At 37.1% G+C, this 20,462-nt stretch overlaps 1 protein-coding gene across 3 annotated transcripts in view; it reads left to right on the forward strand.

The window, feature by feature from the left end:
* Positions 1-238: 238 nt before the first annotated feature.
* The window catches only part of GREB1 (growth regulating estrogen receptor binding 1), a 92,571-nt gene continuing 72,347 nt past the window's right edge, over positions 239-20,462 (forward strand). For 2 of the 3 annotated variants that reach the window (XM_027641144.1, XM_027641148.1), the window contains exons 1-2: positions 240-405; positions 634-733. The gene's annotated coding sequence lies outside the window, so the exon portion shown is untranslated. Of the gene's footprint in view, positions 406-633; positions 734-20,462 lie in introns of all 3 variants that reach the window. The other variant, XM_027641150.1, reaches the window with a different exon arrangement.

The following is a 20,462-nucleotide window of genomic DNA, read 5'->3' on the forward strand; positions in this document are numbered from 1 at the left end:
TCTGGTTTTGCAGGGGAAAAGTTTGGAAACTTCTTTTAAAAAAAAACCTATTTAGAATAAGGATTGAGAAACAAAGAGCATAAACAATAGGTAAGCTGGATTTGGGAGATAACTAGCTATCCAGGGCACTTTTCTTTATCTGTATAGATTGCTTAAACTAATCTCCAAATGGCAGCCTTTGGGTACTGTGACTGGATCTTTTTTCACATACAGAAAAAACCCCAAATTTTCTTATTTCTCCAGAAGACTTCCACTTTCCCTTCATATCTCTGGTCTTCCCTGTTCATCTTTTGGTTTATAACACTTTTTTCCCCCTCAGGCTGCTGAAATTGTCTGCACTTTAGACCTTAGAGCCAAATAAGGCACGTCTCGTTGGGAAGATACCATATTCAGTGGGAAGCAGGGGTGAGGATGCATGAGGCCGGGGAGGAAAAGGCGGGGGGAAGGGTGAAGGGGTTGTATTCTTGACCTTAGGTAGCTGCTGCTGAGAGGTAGCGAATTGTGTGGGAGCATAGGCAGACCTAGAGCTTGTGGATGGGTAGGAGGGAGCAAGGAGGAGGGAGGAGGAAGCTGGGACAGCGAGGGGGGAGGAGGAGGAGGAGGAGAGAGCAGCATCTCTATCTTTCTTTGCAGACCACGCTGCTAAACAGCGAGGGGAGGCTCATGCTTCCCTAATATCCATCACTCCCTGCTTCCAGCGTGATCGCAGACAGAGCAACAAAGAGGGTCTGAGGTAAGATCCATGCAACTTGCAAAGCTGTAGCATCTGCCAAAATACGGAGAAGCAGCAGCAACAATAGAGAGTAAAGATTATCAGCACCTGGGAATGCTCAGAGACGGCAGGGGGGTAACTGGACGCTCCTGAAGGTTAGGGAAGTGTTAGTCCCAGCAGCAGTAAGAACGCAGTAAGAGGAGAACAGAGGATCAGGATACCAGCCAGCAATATTTATCCGTGGGCAGTTTGTGTCCCAACTCTCTGTGTGGGAAGAGAATAGGTTAGCAGCATAACTGATACATGGATAAATGAAATTTAACAGAAGATACAAATGGTTTATTTACCAAAAAAAGTATAGTTCTGGAGTGAACAAAACAATTCATTAATTTGTGTATTCAGAAAAAAAATAAAAAAGCAAAGCTAAAGCCTGCATATTGTTTTGATTTTTTTTTTTTTTTTACAATGAAAGTTTGATTTTTTATTTTAGGACAACGTTTTAGTTCAGAAATGCATTTAATAGGAACAACAGGGGAAAAAAGGCAAAACTCCCAAATTAAATGTGGGAGTTTTTAAGTCAAACAAAATGGACTATTTGACAAGTCTTGTTAGAAAATATTTGTGATGACTAAAGAAGGTATGCTGTTTGAACTGAGAAATACTGTTTCATTTCATTTAGAAAAAAACAAACCATAATTTTGTGGTGGCCTGAAATGAAATGTCTAGTTATGTTTAATTCATCCACTCACACTAAAAAATTTGTTTAGGTGTATTTATAAAGTTAACTATTTATTTTGAGTTGTGAGTACTGGAAGTTTAGATGAAGGAGACAGAAACTATAACATCTGTACATTAGAGACATTGATGCTTGATTTTTGCTTGTGCTTTGTCTCATTGACTTTAGTTTTTGAAGCATGGGCTACATTGGTTTTGATCTAACACCTCGTAGACCTTTCTGAAAATTACTAACTACTAAAAAATGTAGTGTCAGTGTTTGTTGTTATACATGTTGAACTGACTACAGAGAAAATGAACAGTGGTTTGTATGTTCTATGAGTGAGAGTCTGTAGGATCTAATGGTTTGGTTTTTGTTTGGGGTTTTTTTTTTGCTATGAAACACAGAATCGTTCTCCAAAGGTGGACATTCTGGAATATTTGTGCTTAATTGGAAGTTTCTGATTTTCATCACAAGATTAGGTAACTAAAATAGCTCTAGTGAGTTGATTCAGTGTCCGAGTGAGGAAGTTGAAACTACCATTCTCTGCTGCACTGGGGAACTTGGAGGTGGTGGACCTGAGTTTGATTTGCTTTCTTATCGGTGTAAATTTAGTAGTACAAGTGTACATCAGATCAACATCAGATTCTATACTGGTCTCCTTTGTCTCATTTTTCTTATAAAAGAAGGAAAAGCCACAACACAGGAATGGGACTTTGCTTCCACCAGTTTTTACAATGGTCTTATTTGCTATTTCAGGGCTTATTTCAGTTATATTATTATTTTCTAACAATAAATAATAGTCTGACATAGGTCACTTTGTCTGATATGGTAGTTGTCAGCTCTAGCTTTGAAATTTACTTAAGTCAGTAGAGTGTCAGGAGTTTTATTATAAAAGAAAAAACAAAATAACTTATTTTCCTGTCAGCCCACTCCGTTGCTTACAAAACTGGTTTGAGTTTGTTTGTTTTTTAATATATCTTTTGTTTTGCTAATTTCAGGAATGAGTAATATTTTTTGAAACCTCTTGTTCTGTCTTGTCATTAATGTACAGCTGTTTAAGAAAAGATTGAATTAACTGAGGCTTTAAAAATGATCTGTTTCTTTAGGAAAACTAAAAGTACTGCCTACAAAATTGCCTATTTTTTTTATTTCATTTTTTGGTTTTGATTACAGTTTTTGATTTTCTGTGACTTTTGCCAAAGAAATGGCATGTTCTTACTTTGGAAAGGTTTAACTCTTATGTGCATAAAAAAATACAGTAACAAATCAAGCCTAATCCAAATTTACTACTGCAGGTAAATTTCATTTAAAGCTAACATTCTTTCCTACTTAGACAATAGTTAGCTATTGTTCTCTTAAAACAACTTTCTGTGAATTGTATTGTTCTTGGAGTTTGTAAGGCCTAGATGCAAAGCTCCCTGAAGTCAGGAAGAGACATTCCATTGACTTCAAATGGCTTTGGATCAGGCCTGTCACATGAAATTAGCTCCTGACAGAAGGTATTATAAGCACAAGCCCAGAAAAGAATGATTTAGGGGTGGAATTTCACTTACACTGTGATCATCTTTGCTTTGTGAATATCTATTAGGGACGATGTTTTTGAAGCAGTGGTTCATTTATTTTCTGTTAAAAATGGTGTATTTCTTGATAGTGTGAAAATATAGTGTTGCATAAATTTTCTTCTAACTTAGATCTTGAATGTATTGTCTATTTGTCTATTATTTAAATACCTTATTAGGGTAGTCTTGATACAATAGCTCTGAATCTCTTAGATGGGATTTTATAACCTCAATAATACTATGCATGATATGTACAAAGTTAAGGAAAGACTTTTCTAATGTGAAATACCAAATTAAATACATGGTTTGAATTCTGTTTTTCATGTTAAACTAAAATAATGTATTCTGTATAAGAAACTAATGGCTTCCATGGTTTCTCTTCTAATAAAACAACACCTGCCCCCCAAACCCAGAAGAGATTGCTGTATAAAATGTGAAAAATGGCAAAGTCACACATTTGAAGTTTTTCTGCATTTAAAACATATGCAACTTACACAATGTAAACGTAACCATGAGAAAAACAGTAAAGTCTTGTATAACAAAATAAAATGGCAACGTTTTACAGCACGAGTATGTAAGGAGAAATTTGGATTAGGAACTTGTAAACTTTCAAAGGTGATTCTTACTAATAAATGGAGGCTTGTCAGACTCCCAAACCCTCTATTGATACTGGGCATCATTATCTGTAGGTGAAAATTTCCTTTGTTTCTTATTGATTGTGACTCTTCTAATGAATACAAAGTCTGCACGGTGGATGGTAAGTGATCTGTCACTCCGTTTTTCACCTTCATACAAAATAAAGCATTTACTCTCAGCTGAGATCAGGCACAACCAGGGATTTACTTCGTGTGAATAACAGCCATATGAAGGGACATAAAAGGCTAGGGTAACTAACAACAACCAAAATCTACATGCAGACATTCCTAATTATACAAAAACATACCTTCATTTGTGTATTGACACGTGCACAGGGAAAGCATAGTTTCTTTAACTGCAGCTGAAGATTTCTTGCTTTTTTCCTACTTAGACTGTGGTTAATGATTCAATCAGTCAGCAAATCTGACTAACTCTTCAAAACTTCTCTCTTACACAAACTGTGGCAGGGGATACTGTAATCTACTAAAGAAATCCAATCCTTATGTTCACTTTATTGACATTTGCAGCTGTACCTTTATAGTTACGCCTAAGGACTCCAAGGAACATTGGGTTGGTTTTCAGTTTGTCTTCATTTGCCATTGTCAACATGTTATCTTTCATGCTTGAATGTTTCTGTCAGAAATAAGGAACGTCTAAGACATAATATCACCGGTGGTCTATCTCTGAAGAAATGATAAAAGAAATTTGCCCTTTAGACATTGTATACCATAGAAAAAATGCTGTAAAATATAAATACTGATTGAGTATTATATGAAGACAATATCCTTTTTCTAGCTCAACAGCACAGCAGTACTTTATATACTAAAAGCATGTAATTATGCTGACAGTGTATTTATGTAATTATGCAGTAGATAGAATTAAAAAATTATTTATGGGAAGTATATTAACATCACAATCGTAAAAATAGTCAATACCGGCAAAGAATTGCAATCAAAGATGTATTTATAGGTATGAGAATTCATCCTGACAACTTATTCTTTTAACACTTTTTGTGTTGCTTTAAGTGATTGCTTGCAAAATGTATCCCTGTTTTTAACTTAGCTGTCTTAGTTTTTAGAGCTTCTTAGTAGGAAAGTGTGGGGCTAAGTCTTCAGTTTTAATGAGAGGGAGAAAATACATAGGTTTGGTCATTCGAGAGGGGAAATTTTTATTTCCACAGTGTTTCTTATCCCTTTTCCAAGGATAATATTTATTTAAAATAAAAATAACGATCCTATCCTATCAACACTTCAGAACTGTGAAGTTCTAGTGTTGTTGTACAGTACTTGGAAATAGTAAGCAAGTTTCTAATGATTATAACTGTTTTCATCATACAAATCCTCATTTACAGTGTATATGTATTAACTGGAAAATTACCTGAACAGGCATAGGGTTAGGTTTAAAAGCACCAGTTTTGCTTGTATGAATGAGAACTTTAGTACATTAAAAAAAGAAAGTATAGAATTTTCTGACTCGGAGCCACATTTTCACGTTTTCAAAATATCTGTATTCTCCCATTTTCTCTTAAGAACTAGAGATTAAAGTGCAAAGTCTATTCACAGAGTGGTCAAACCATACATGGAGTGGTGGATAAAACTGTAGATTTCACTAGTGTAATTATTCAGGATGTTACTTGAAATAAGAATAGTTAAAATAATTTTGAACACAAGAATGATTTGGAAGTTGCTGAAAAGTTGTAAAGATTGTTTCATTCTTATCTGACAACTATTTTCATTATTTTCACTTCAGAGGTAATAAAATGTTTGATTTATTAAGTAAATGCATAATAATTTTTTAGAATAATTTTAAAGAAAATATTTTTTACTTACTTGACTACAGTGTAAAGGATGCTTTAATTAAATGAGGGATCCAGATCTTGGTGGCATTTTTTTGTAGTGAAGTTATAAATGGGTTCAAAGAATCACAGAACGGGTCAGGTGGGAAGAAACCCCAGTGCGTCATCTGGTCCAACCTCCCTGCTCAAGTAGGGTCATCCTAGAGCACATTGCACAGGATTGCATTCAGACAGTTCTGGAATATCTCCAGTGAGGGAGACTCCACAGCCTCTCTGGGCAATCTGTTCCAGTGCTCAGTCACCCACACAGTAAAGAAGTTCTTCCTCATGTTCAGGTGGGTGTAACTCCCTGAGTTCCAGTTTCTGCCCATTATCCTATTGCTGAGATGGGTTGAGTGGTCTAGCAATGGTGTTGAAGGATGCATCCCATCGGGGCCCATGGACCTGTGAATGTCAAGTTTGATTAAATTGTATCTTACCCAATCCTCCTCAACCAAGGAAAAACCTTCCTCCAGGCCTTCTCCCTACTTTCCAAGGCCAGGGATTCCTCAGGGCAAGTCTTGCAGCGAAGACTGAAGCAACGAAAGCGTTCAGTATCTCCGCCTTCAGTGTAGCCTCTGTTACAAGGGTCCCTATTCCATTCAGTTGTGGATCCACATTTTCCCCAATATTCCTTTTGTTATTGATGTATTTAAGGCTTTGATGGGTAGTTTTTAGTTTTATCATTTTATTCAATGAAAACTGTCACAGGTGTAAATGTTGTTTTATGCTCTGTTGTTTTCCCACTTGTTCACAAAGGGGGAATATATTACCACATTTTTTTTCATTTGTCATCTTTTGTGTAAGGAAGGGGAGAGCATTCACATCAGTGGTAATTATTTCTCTGCTACTGAGAAGGGCTTTGGAGAAAGACAACCAAAGAAAGGAGATAAACCAAGTCTTATCTTCTCAGCATCAGACACAAACATTTGACCCCCTATCCAACCCCCCAGCTTTGATACAAGCATCTAACACACTTGTTGCACAGCACTGTAATATGTCTCCTTCTTTGAAGTTCATGTGATACTGAAAAAGTAGAAGAGGAATCTTGGTGATGTACTTTAGTATTCTGCCTCACAATGGGGTTCTCCTTTTAAAGACAATTTGAAAGGAATATTTCCTAGGCAGTGGCATTAGTCCAGTCCCATGTGTGTAATACAGGGCTGAGCATTGTGTGGGCCATGAGATATCGACCAGGCCTATTCATGAAAGATGGTGGCTGAGCAAAAAGCAATGTAAAGTGTACATTCTGTATTTAAAAGAGCTTGAAAAGACCAGGAAACATCCCCTTAAACTCTGAAGTAAACTGAAGCAAATCTTAGTGCAGAATCAGAGAGATGGTGTTCGGAAGTCTCTAGTCTTCTACTGATACTGCAGTCTATGCCTTTGGCTTCCACAATGTGAAACGTGGGTGCAGCTTCACAAGGAGAACTTGCTATAGTTTTAATATTGTTGATGTGGAATTTACTATCTCTGATATAATCCGAATGCATTGCAATAGATTTCTTCTTGCCATTTAAAGGATTGCTTAGAAAGTTAACTTTGAATTAGTCAAAAATTTATTTTTGTCTAACAATGCTTGTTTAGGTCTTGCTCAGATTGAAAAAGGAATTTTAAGTATACAGCTTTCAGGGTAGTGAGATCAATCTCCTTTCTTTCTAGGCATGAGTCATAACATCACCAAGGATGATGATATTGTGGAATTTTGTGGAATTTTGATACCAGTAAAGCTTCTGTTTTGACTCTTACCACTGAGGAGGATGCAGTGCATTGTTGCTCCCAGTCAGAGAGTGCAGCAGTGCACCGCGAGAGAGTGTCCAAAGGAGGACAGTGAAGATGGTGAAGGACCTTGAGGGGAAGATGTAGGGGAGCAGCAGAGGTCATTTGGTCTGTTCGGCCTGAAGGAGACTGAGGGGAGACCCCATTGCAGTTACAACTTCCTCATGGGGGGAAGAGCTTTGAGTTTGCTAATGAGAAAACTGATCTTATTCATAGCAGTTCAGACAGCTATGTTAATGAGGTTCTTTGCTTAATGGACCCACCAGTCCTTAATGGACCTATCTTTTGCTCCACCACTGAGTTCCTTTTTCTCTTGCACTCCTGCCATATAGTTCTGTAGCTTAATTTATGTATGTTTTGTATGATCTAGAAAATTGCTTCAGCTGATTATTTTTGTGCTCCTATCCATCTAAATCATCAAACCATAACATCACTATCCATATAGATGCTTTTTTATGGATACACATCACTGCCTTCCCGTGTGGGGAAGTCAATGATTCTATGTACTGTATATATTAAAGCAGATACATGTATCTATCTGCAATTTGGCTGATTAGTAGAGTGCTTAGGAAATCATAACATTCTCCAGCTATAATGCAAGTCTTCTACTGAATTTCACACTGCATAAATTATAAAATAGATGTGCCTATTAAAAATCTAGATTATGACTTTATAATCCCTGAAAAAGGCAAATGCTTCATCATACCTATGCATTTTTAGCGTTTTATTATTATTGTGTCTTAAAAGATCGCTAAGATCTCAAAAAGTCAGTTTGGATTTTTCAATTTCACATTAATCAAAATACTAAGATCTGTAAAATTGTGTGTAGTCTTCTGTAGATGTTAGTATATGTCTCTTCTTGTGTGTGTGTGTGTCTTGTTTTCTTTTATGGAATGAAGTTTCCCAACACTCTCTAATCCTTATTTTATTTTTTTTTCTTTCTGTTATGCAGCCAGCATTTCATGTGCGCAAGGGAAAGGCAGAGGCAGCTGAGGGTTGCAACTGGGAGTATCAGTTGGTATGAAAAAGAGTGCAGGAAGTGTGGCAGGTGACTTGGCTTCTCAGTTGCTTCCCAGGTTTGAGCCCACTGATGATGTTCACTGTGTGAATAGTGTTCTCTCTTGGGTTCTCTTTTACAGAAATTCAATGATTTCCCTCCAAGGCAAAACTTAAGCAGTCTTCTGGAGCTGATTTATTTCAAAGACTGCTTCCACTAGGCAAAGTGGATGACACAGTTACTTTTGACTCTCTTAATCTCACATGATTTTCTAATACTATTGAGGTAGGTCTCTTGCCCTGTGTGTAATGTGATGCAGCATCCCTTTTAATGTTTCACATGCTTTTAGTCCCGTGCTAAAAAATGTTGCTCTGATAAAATCTGCAGTTAAGCCTGCATAATACTTAAATTAAACTGACTAGGGGAAAGACAACAAATAGTTATGTCAGGACCATGGAGACCCAACAGAGGCCTAGAGATACTCTGGCCAAGTGCCAGACGATGTGAACAGGGTCCTGCAGTATGAACAGGCAGGAAATTCTCCATCCCTTGACATAAAGGCCAGGCATCTCTTCCTGGGCCAGTTGCTTGTAGCAGCAGAGGTGTAAGGTCATGTTGACAGGCCAGTCTGGGTGTGAAGTAATGTGTGTAGGATGGCAGCAAGAAAACAAAGCTTTATGGATGGTGCTATTCCCATTTCAAATTAGCTATACTGCTTCACTGTCTTTTCACTGCTAGGTGGCATTGTGTTTGCATGTAATTTGGTTTCTTTGGCAATGTGTTCACTTTCTAAAGAAAAAAGGCTATCTTGAATTCAAGCTAAATCTTACTGAGTTGGAATAATCCCTTTAAACTTAGCAAATGAGATCTTAATTTGCAGAGACCCCTGAAGTTTGGGGGTTTTTTCCACTGTGTTCTTCTGTGGATCCAAGATGAAATACCTTCTTCTTTTTAAGGTGCAATGTCTGATATATCCAATTAGGAACTTCTTTCACAGTTGTAATTGTTAGGTTATGTGATGAGAATCTGGAAACTCCTAATGGCTGACACAATGGAGAAAGAATAGTCTGACCAACAACAGAACTGAAAAGGAATAACCTATTCAGTTTTATATCTTCTACCTGCATCAGAATTAAGCGTAATTGCAGCCATAGAAATTGCCTGCACTCAGGGCTGTGTATAAAAGCATGCACATGAAAAGCTAATGTGCTTTACTGAGGCCTTATTCACACATCCTCTTCCGACTGCTCCTGTGCTGGCTGAGAAGGTTCCTGCCCCTAGTAACTCCTATTGCACTTCTGTCTGAGGTTGTCACAGGTGCCTCTGCCAGCTGCTCCTGTGCATGATTCCTAGTCCCTTTTGCTTGAAATGAGTAGGGGTGGTGAAGGTCTATTACTCTAACAGTGTTAACTTTTTTTGCTAAAGTGCAAACGGGGTTGCTCAAAAGAAGAGTGATGTGGGTAAAACTGGCAGTAATTTCCAACATCCGAGCAGTAATGAGCTTTTGTAAAATAGATTGTAATCTTTCAGTGGACACTGCCAGAACTGGGAGATTTTTTAATGGCCCTGTGTGCATTTCAGTTATGCCACTGATTTTTCAGTCTTTTCCTTTGGATTATAGGTATGATCCTAGGTTTGTATGTATGTTGCCTGTTTGGGGGTAGTTTGTGTTATCCATGGCCAGGATTCAGTTAAATGAAAATATTTACAGACTTGTGGTTCAGTAGAGCTTTTTTATCCCTGGTTTATCTGTTTTCTGTTCATGCTGGAGCTGCTCTGAGGGCTCTATACTAATTCAGAATCAAGTCTCTGTTCTGTTTTAATACATGCAATTTATTTTAAAGATAACAAGTGATTACAGAACAAAAAAACCTCAGAGTCTGGTTTGATGCAAAACCAGTAAGATCAATTCTAACAGCCCTTAAATGGCTATCATCAGCATTTGTCTGAGAATTTTATAAATTCTAAAACTTAGAAAACCCCTCTTTTTTCACTCTCTATTACTTTTTTTTTCTGCTGTATATGCATTATCTTTCTATGGTAGTAATTAATATAGAGGAGAAGGGAGTTTCTAAAGATTCTTTGTCATTCAAATCACACTCCATTTCTTTCCTGGGTTCAGTTTCTCTCTTTTCCAACAGCCATCTGCATTAAAGTAAATAAACATTGGCTGAGGCGGTAGATAATACTAGGTGATTTAGAACTGGCTTTAAAACAAACATTACAGATCCCATGTTTGCGTTATAAAATATGAAGAGTTTTATTTTTAAAATGTTGACATGTATGCTTCCTTTATCTGTTGGATTCACACTCATACGTCATTGACTTTTAAATTAGGAGAAATATTAGTGTAAAAAATTGTATTGATGCCAGTTTAAGAAAAAAAACATCAATGCAAAACAATTTACCAGTTGGGCATAGCTTATTAAAGTTAGAGGATTGTATACTGTGAAAGCCATCAAATTTTGGACCAGACTTTGTTCTCATTTCGAGCAATAGAAGTTCATGGCAGGATAATATTTTAGCAGTGTGCTACAGAAGTTGTTGTCAAAGCAAAGGAGACCAAATATAGACACTGCTTTGGTTAAACTCAAAATTTTTGCATATTTATGGATTGTCAGCTGGTTGGTCTTATTAGAATTATACTCTTACTTAATAATATTACTACTAGTGTTATTATTACTTACACTAAAGTGAGTTTTCGGCAGGATCTCCTGTAATAATGCAGGGGAGATGGGTGTTTCTCTAGATGTTTGCCTGACTCCCAGTGTCTTGGCTAGATGTGTATTATTTTTATTTGACCATTTTGTTCAATTTTAATCCCTCAGAAAAGGGAGAAAAAAACTAGCTTGAATAAAAGCACCCATGGTAATCACTGGTAGTTTTGTGGAAAATGTGCACTCTAAATATTCTGGAAAACAGTGAAAAACTGATCCAGTTATCAAATCACACAGTGTGTAGAGAGGATTTTTTTTAAAAAATAAGAATGTATAGAAATTGATATCCGTCCTTAACATACAGCATGCACACCATTTAATGTGTGTATGTTTACTGAGTGAAGTTATGTTAGCAAGCAACATCTGCAGGTTAGAATTATATTAACTGCATGGAAGTAGAATTCTGAATGACGCTGACTAGGTGGAAATACTGTGGGTACTTGTGCACAGCGTGGCATCATCAAGGCACAAGTGGTTTGCTTTTAGAAAGTAGACGTTTAAGAATGGTTTCAAACCCAGAAAATTGAAAGTTTTTTCCTTGTTGACACTTTTTCTTCCACTCTCTATGTAAAATCTTCTTAGGATTACCACTGGTACATTAGGACACAAAGCACTTATGAAAAGGAATATAAATCCTTAGTTTGTTGGCTGAATTTGGAAAAAATTTTGACATTTCTGACCATCCTTCAAGTAAGGATGTCAGAGTGCAGAGGTCAGGGTATAGAAGCCTTGGGATATCAAAAGGTGGTGAGAAGAATGGCTGGGATTTCCAGCAGCCTAAGAGTACTCTTTTGTCTCTAGTGGTCAGTTGTTGAGGATGATGCCTGTGGACATCAAAGTGTCTAAACAGTGTTATCTAGGCCTGTCCTTTGCCCCCTGCCATGTAATGGGCCTCTTTTCAGGAAAACATTGGGAAAACTCAGAAAGCGAGTTGTCCTATCCTAGTGCTATTAGTTCAGCAAGAAAGCAGATCAATAATATTTGCACCAACCAGTAAAACAATCTGTTAGTTTCTAAAAATGCAGATTAGTCAAGCCTATAAATTATAGACTGCACATCCAAGAACCAATGTTTTTTCATAATATGATGAGACCTTACTTTTAAAGAATTCCTTTTTTGCCTTCTTGGACATTTTATGGAGAACTGTTCTGAGAAAATGCAACAAAACAACCCCCTCCAATCCATCTTTAACACTTGCAAAGAAGTTTGGTTTGTGGGTTTTTTAGTTTGTTTGGTTTTATTCATGGGTTGTATGTACTGAGGTATTTTTAAAGAAAAAAAACCCCTGGTATTTGATGCAGTTCATGCTTAAAATGTTGACTTTGATGTCTGGAAGAGTTATGCCATCATTTTCAAGATGGATTGCTTTCCTCATCAACAAATAAAAGTCACAGTATCAAAACAAAACCTGTACCTAAAATATTTCAGATCCTGTATTGCCCATTCACCTTTTTAGTACACTGGTGAAGAGACAGCTATGGTGAGCTGTTTGTTTGTGTTAAATACAATAAAAAATATTCTGAAAATGTTATGAGAAAAAAACAAACAACTGTTTGCTCTTTGTCAATTTGGATTTCTTTTTAGAGAAACCCCCAGTTTTGCAAAGAGATATTGCAAGTTTTGGTGGCGAACAGCTGGGATAATAATCTGAGCCCCAGCCATATGAGAGCTCATTAAGCCTAAAATATGGAGCAACAGAGAGGAAGGCAGCCTAGAAATGGGACTGTGCTAGTGATTCCAGTGAACCAAACTGGGGTTTTTTTAGCTGATTCAGAGCCAGTGATAGTGCCTGTGTCATTATGCAATGCTGCTGCCATTCTTGAACTAAGCAGACGCAATGTAAAAAACATTCTTTGCAAGACTGAGGGCTGAGTAGGACATCGGGCTATGAATCAGTCTTTAGGAATATTTAATAAAACCAGTTTTTAGGATTCACTGCTGTGTGCATTTTGCTAAGAGTATAATACTAATTAGAATATACATGAAATCTTTACTGAAATTAGACCACATCAATACACATAATTGCATTATTGTCATAAGAAATGACAATGAATTCAATATCAAGATACTTAAGCCAAATGGTAAGTATTAAATGTAATGTAAGTATTAAAAGTAAACCTGTGGTTGAATCAATAACACCCTTAAGTAGAGGAAATTGGAGCTGGGATTTGTCCGCATGTAGTTATGTGACATCTTTAAATATAGCTAAAGATCTAAGTTCAGTGTGGTTTTGAAAGTCTGCAGTTAAACTGTTTAAGGAGCCTGTGTTTCTGTACCATATTTCATTTTACTGTAATTTAGGACTGAAGAGAAAATTTTAATATGAACATATGAAAACTCATGAACCCTTCATTATCTTTTCTCTCCTCTGTCCTTTTGCAGAAAGGAGTGAGAGAATGGCTTTGGTTGGGATAATTTTTATTTATTTGTAAGGATATTGCACTTGAAAACTGGCATTTCAGGCTGCCAGATGACTCATCATTACTTACCTTCCTATATCCTCATCTAGTAAAGAGGATGAAGAGCTACAGATTTGCTAGTGTGCCTGAGTGACCACAGAGAGGCTGCGTGGTTGTATTCATTTTCATTGCTTTGCTGAGAGTCCAAAGCAAATGTTTTTCACTTTCAGAGTATGGATCTTGAACACCAGTACTGCAGCTTATGTATTCCATAGTTAATATATTTTATAATACATAATATAATGCTACTTCTAGAAAAAAATGGATAACAAAGTATTGTATCTTCTATGGTATTTTAATCTTTCTCTTACTACACCTGTGTTTTTTCTTGTCATCCTGATTTTGCCAACATCTCTGTCCCTAGCTTTTCACAAGACAGTATTTTTAATGACTGAAGAACATCCTTCTCTGTTAATTGGAGAGATATGGATTAGATGGATGGTCCATTCAGTGCATGAGGAATTGGCCCTTTAGCAGGGCCTGTTGCTATAGGACAAGGAGTAAAAGAGGTTAGATGGAGATTAGGTATAAGGAAGGTATTTTTTTTATGATGAAAGTGGTGAAACACTGGCACAGGTTGCCCAGAGAGGTGGTGGATGCCCCATACCCAAAAATATTCAAGGTCAGGTTGGACGGGGCTCTGAGTGACCTGACCTAGCTGAAAATATCCTTGCTCATTGCATGGAGGTTGGACTAGATGACCTTTAAAGGTCACTTCCAACCCAAAGCATTCTATGATTCACTGTTTTTCCTCATAAAAGAGCTAGGGTAGCCACTGGAATTATCATGTAACAGAACTAAAATGAAGAAATGGCTTGCTTTTATTTTTTTTTCTGTTGGTTTTGGTTTGTGTTGGGTTTTTTTTGTTTGACTTCCTGTGCTTTTCCATAGTATTTTGTCTTACAGATATGCTTGTTTGCATCATAAAAGATGGCTTAAATCTCACTTCTAAACTATGTCACATATAAAAACGGAGTGTATATGATATGGTGCAATTAGATTAAATAGTTAAACTTGAATATTTACAATAATTTCTGAAAAAGTGTTTAGCAAGTTTTTGATCTGACAGTCTTTCAGAATAGAGTTTTGATTGTGGCTAGCTAGAGATGTATGGATTACTGTTATCTTTAAATTCTGTCACAAATTTATTAGAAAGAACTATATGGAAAACATGTTACGTACCATTGGAGAGTGCACAGGAATTTGAGTAATATGAAAACAAATGAAAAGTAAATGCTGCTGGGTAGTACCAGTTTCATGTTCAGAGAAGTTACAGCCTAAGTTTGGATGACATTTTGAAGCAAACTCTATCAGCTCCCCTACAGAAAAGAGGTTCTTATCTTTAATTTCTGTTTTTTTAAATTAAGGCTTGCTACTACTTAGCTCTTCTTTTTTACTTGTACTGAATCTCATGTCTGACTTGAGTCTGACTTACCTCAAAAGACCGAGAGCAAAAATTATGCGGTCAGTGCTTGTTGATACTGCACAGTGAAAGGACAGAGTAACAGAGAGGAAGTAAAAGCAATTTAAAATACGCAAACTAATAAAGATACACACATTTTGAGAATGAAGATTCACAAAAATGTGAACCTGTTTGTGAGGAGAATGGGAAAAGCCTAAAGAAATTGCTGCTGAGTGGCCTGAGCAGCGTGTCACCCTCAGTGATGTTGTGTGTAACCAAAGGCAGGGAGCAAAGACAAGGCTTAAATCACAGTTTGGACAATCTACTCACAGAAAATTAGGGGTGATGTAGAAACTTTACTAATATGATGAATCAGATATTCAACTTTCTCATGTATTTACTTAATCTATGCAGTTACAAGGTAAAAAAAATTGTGTCTCTTCTCATGGTTGCATGGATATATGTGCAGCTGCAATACAACCTCTAGTGCCTCTGGGTTTGCAAGTCTCAAAATGCAACTTCTTCATCTTTCATAACAATATAATTGTAAAGTCTAATGGTGTCAGTATTAGTTGGCTCATTGCTGAACATTCCAGTTCTTGGAAGGGAGAAGCAGGTGGAAGTGCAGTGTGTATATCATTTTTGGGGAGGGCACTGAGAGTAAAAAGTTTTAAAAAGGCAGTGAATAGAAAAGATGTCAGAGATAGTAGGACAAAGAAGGGAAAACTGTGACCAGGGTGCACATGGACTTTAAAACAGAGCCTGCAAAGCTAAGTAAAACAGTTTGTGCTGAGCCTGAGCACTGGCACTTCCAATTAGAGTGGATCCTGGCACAGTTTTGGCCTGTCACAGTCAATAGTCTTCCAGGCAGTGCCAGGGCTGGGAATGGCATACGCCAAGGACTCTTTCAGAGTGCATGGACCTCACATACTCCCACTAAAACATTTTTGCAGCCGTTCAGTTTCATGGTGTGAAAGCATCACTGATGACTTGCAACACAGCACAGGCATTGATTAAAAATTCTGACTCAACCCACACTTAATATGTCCACGATGTCGTAAGGCACTGCATGTATCCAAGAGAATGAGCATGGTTGTGCCACAGAACAATCAATGACCTGGTTTTATTTAGCAATATAGACATGGCAAAGGAGCAACATTCTCTGTTTGGATGTAGCTGATAAATGGGTGGGGTTACTGATAAGCTGCAACCTCACATGAATGGGAGTGCCTGCCTTGTTGAGTAGTGCTAATGGCAGGAACTTCATCTGCATGGGCCTTCCAGAAAACTAATTTCCATGGAGTCTGCCACTAAGGACTGTTGAATGTGACATATAGAGAAAAAATTACTAATAGCTATAACTATATAGTTATACAATTATAACCCTGTGTAACAGACATATTTTGTGCAAAATTCTTGTGAGGTCATGCAAGTAGACTGATGAATCTCAATTGATGAAGGAAACTAAGTATAGGCAAGTATCATATTGTGCATTGTTAACTGAGCCTCAGCCTAAGAACACATAAGACTGTGTGTGTAGGTGTGGATAGGTGTGCATGCACAGGTAGTGCCTATCCACCTGATTTATTTTCATCCATCATTGGGATATAGTTATTGCTTAAAAAGAGCTTCTTAATCCTTATCTGAAAAAATTAAGAAAGTGATAAGCAGAATTTATTTGAAGGAAGCAAAGCTTCAAAATTGCTTATAACATAAAACCCCCTTCAATCAGAAACAGTTCTATAAAGCTCTACATTGGTAAAGGACATCACCTTAATGGGGTGATGCTATCCATATAGTATATAGACTGGTAATTGAGTGCAGAAGATGATGAGGCAAAGATAATAATATACAATTTCCAAGTCCATAATGTCAAACACTGAAAGAAGTCATCAGAGTGTTAGAAGAAATGGAAGGACTTCAATAATGGAATTCTAGTAGACGTAGGGTTTGCAATTGTATGGAATAGTTATTCCTGTCTTTTCTTCTTCACAGTTTTTGGCACAGGAGATAAAAGAGAAAAAGGAAATATGAAGAAAAGTAATATTTCTATCAGAAAGTGACCTGGGCTTCTCGTGGGCTTGACTCATACTCTTCTTTAGCTAGAGATGATGTTCCTGAGTCTAAGATAGTTTGTAGACAAGCAACAGTTATATTTATTCCTCAATACATATGGAGAAGTTTCCCTACATAGGATAAAGTCTTGATATTTCTTCATTTATAGTTCATCTCATATTCTGTCACAGAGCTATTGTTTGGATACCTTTAATAGAATGTTTTTCTTTATGCTTCTAAACTTGTAACATGGTGCTGTTTCCTGAAGGTCTAGTGGTAACTTTACAAATTAGGTAGTACTCTGAGATCCAAGGCATTTCCAAGGAAATTTTCACTGTGTTTTCAGCAAGTAGAATTATCTGGATTTTATGGTGAGAAACCATATATAAGTTTAGAAAACAAAACTTGAGATAATAAGATTAATTATGAGGATACGTTATAAAAAATAAGGATAATCTTAATCCATATGGGATTAAGATATGGGACAAAGTCATGAGTCAGGTGCCATGTGGTGGGCAGGTGAAGTGACCTTCTCGGAATCAAAGACAATTGTGCCTTTCAAAGTTTGTTTTAGAAGTTTATATGTTTCCTGCTGATCTTGAGTTAACATTTCTGAATGCATCTTCCTCATGCTTTCACATTATACCATAAGATAAGATATTTTTCTGAAAGAGCCTTCATCAAATGTCTAGGAAAAAAACCTGTCTTTTATATGAAATGTTGGCTGCTATTGGACAAGTGACGTGTGTTTAAAATATACTGGATGCATAATTACAGGGAAAATGGATGCTGGCAGTTGAGTAAGAGTAACCCCCTAAAGGCAAGAAAAAGTGATCCTTAAAGGCAAGAATTATGCTGTCACGTAAATGCTTGTTCCTAACATGTCAATTGGTGCAGTATGTCCTGTTATGGTGTTTCAGACATACCATTTTGTACTGTTCATGCTGTCTGTTTAGAATACTGTTCCATTCTTTCGTCTAGTCACATGAACTCTGTTCTTTCTCAATCATGAGAGACTGCTCTCTGCTGCAGGGACAATGTACAATGGGTAGTACTCAAATGTGAGGGCAATGCCCAGCATTTTTGAAAAATATGAGACACTATCAACCAATTGAAATTATGCACCCTTGATGTGCTAGTTACGATTTTGTAGACTTATAGTATATGCCTCTTAAGTAACCTCTTTTCTATTCTGAAGAATCCCAGCTAAATAGATAGTCCTGAAACTTCTTAATCCTTTTGACCTTCTTGTCTTTCTTTGGACCTTTTCAGGTTTAACTACCTTTTTGACACAGTGGACCCAAAGTGCACACAGTGCACTCCAGTATAAACAGATTATAGAATCATAGAATCATTTAGGTTGGAAAAGACCTTAAAGGACATTGAGTCCAGCTGTTAACCCAGCACTGCCAAGTCCACCACAGAACCATGTCCCTAAGTGCCACATCTACATGTCTTTTAAATACCTCCAGGGATGGTGACCCCACTACTTCCCTGGGCAGCCTGTTCCAATGCTTGACAACCCTTTCAGCAAAGAAATTTTTCCTATAATTACAAATATGAACACTATAGACATTAGGACCATATAACATATGTATATGTGTGAGAGAGAATGTGGTTGTCATCGTGTAGTATATAATTGCCATTGTGCTGTCTTAAGATTTTTATGGTTAAAAAAAATTACTGCTTGCAATTTGTATTGCTTTCTTTAATAGATCTATTGCTCTGGTTTGCCTTTTCTACTAATACTTTTAGTGTATGTGTTGCAGAACATGCAATAATGATTTCAAATCAGAACAAGATAGAATGTCAAACAGGCTCAATTCTGGTAAGTGCTATTCTGCTGTGCATTTACAAAGGCAGCAGCCTTAGGATTGTTCACAAGCAGCCCAACAGATCATGGATATAGAGGGAGTATTTGTATCGTCTAATTCATATTGTGTTTCTTATGTTGGAAGTTGTTCCATAGCCTTCCAGATGCAAATGAAAGCAGGTGTTGGTGCTTACTCAACTTTCCTTGGATAAAACAAGGATTTATTTCTTAATTGTTGATAATAATATTTTTAATAGAGCTTCTGGGTGATTTTCAAAGAAGTAGTATTTAAAGGACTCTGTTGTTACCCTACCTGTGTACTTGGGTACCTAAAACCTACCGTGAACTTTTATTGCAGCATCTTTGGATTATTGCTCAATTAATTTTTATTCCACCAGTAATGCTCTGTTATGCATGGTAAAGTAGGGCTGAGATACATGGATGATGAGAAATTAATGAGAAATTAATATGGAGACTGCAATGCTGGCTACCAGTGTAGTACCGACTAAGTAGTTCGGTATTGACTCTCAGTTCAACAGGATCTGTACAACCCATAATAGAGGAACAGACCTGGAACACTGTAGTATAGCTGTGGTTACATGGCCTACACTTGACCTAATAGATAGTATGAGATCTATGTTGGATTTGGTTGGAGTCGCACTGAAGCGTCTATACCTCTGGCATAACAAACACCCAAAGCATGTGACACTTGCATGGATATTTGAGTTGCTAATCTTTTGACACAGTGTTTTGTGTTGTTTCAGCATTACATGGTTCCAATACTGTTAATATTTTTAGATGCCAGTGATTTTTAGCATAAAAATTTTCAGGATCTCTTCTGTTTGCTAGTGCAGCCGTGTGACTGAGAGCCATGAAGCTATGAAGCAGCTTGGCAAACCAAAGGAATAAGATGCTATCTGTGTACCTAACTAAATGCATTATAGAGGAGAGCCTGTTCTTAAATCTCTGTAACACTTACAGAAAGTTTGATGTGATGTTGAATTGTCACTGGTAAGAGATTCTGATGGAAAATTGTACTGCAGTACAACAGTTGTGTGTGTAATTGCACTGTGGTATATTTGTTTCTCTTGCAAACAAAGGTATGTGTTCCTCTCTGATTCACTGAATATGAAAAAAAGCCATCCATTGGGACACATGGACATGATTCCTTCCAAAGCATATATGGGGATTTGAAGCACATAAATGGCAGATTGGGAAATAGTGCAAGACATGGCTATGAGTGGAAATGGTATGAGTATCTTTAATAGTTTGCAGTGGAAAAGCACCATTGCTGTCTCAGTAGTTGGAGGTAGGCAGTGGGTTAATACAAGCATATCAAATCACACACACCGAGTACAAGATTTATTCAGTTAGTTTCAGTTCACATTCACAACAAAATGTAATGTGCCTGTTCCCCAGGTATGAGATGATGTCACATCTTGTCTCCTGACCCAATGTACTGTACAACGTCCTCCATCACATGGGTTGGCATACGAGGTCTTTCACAATGGGAGCAGAGAAAGTTGAGAGTCCTTAAGAGCTGTTTTTCTAAGCACTCAAATGGATGTTACTCAGCCTGAAGGTTCAGAGGCTTTTTTGCCGATGCGACAATTACTAGAGATGAAGGAACACTACTAAGGAAGTGTTTTGAACAGTTAGAGTTGTTAATAGCTATAGAAGTATCAGTCAGGCTGTAGCTTTTAAGTTTTTAAAAAATGAACTTTGAACGTGCATTTAGGATTTTTACACAGGTACAGAATGACTGAACAAGTAGTGGGTGC

Source organism: Corapipo altera, unplaced genomic scaffold (assembly GCF_003945725.1).
Source record: "Corapipo altera isolate COAL_440 unplaced genomic scaffold, ASM394572v1 46, whole genome shotgun sequence".
NCBI lineage: Eukaryota > Metazoa > Chordata > Aves > Passeriformes > Pipridae > Corapipo > Corapipo altera.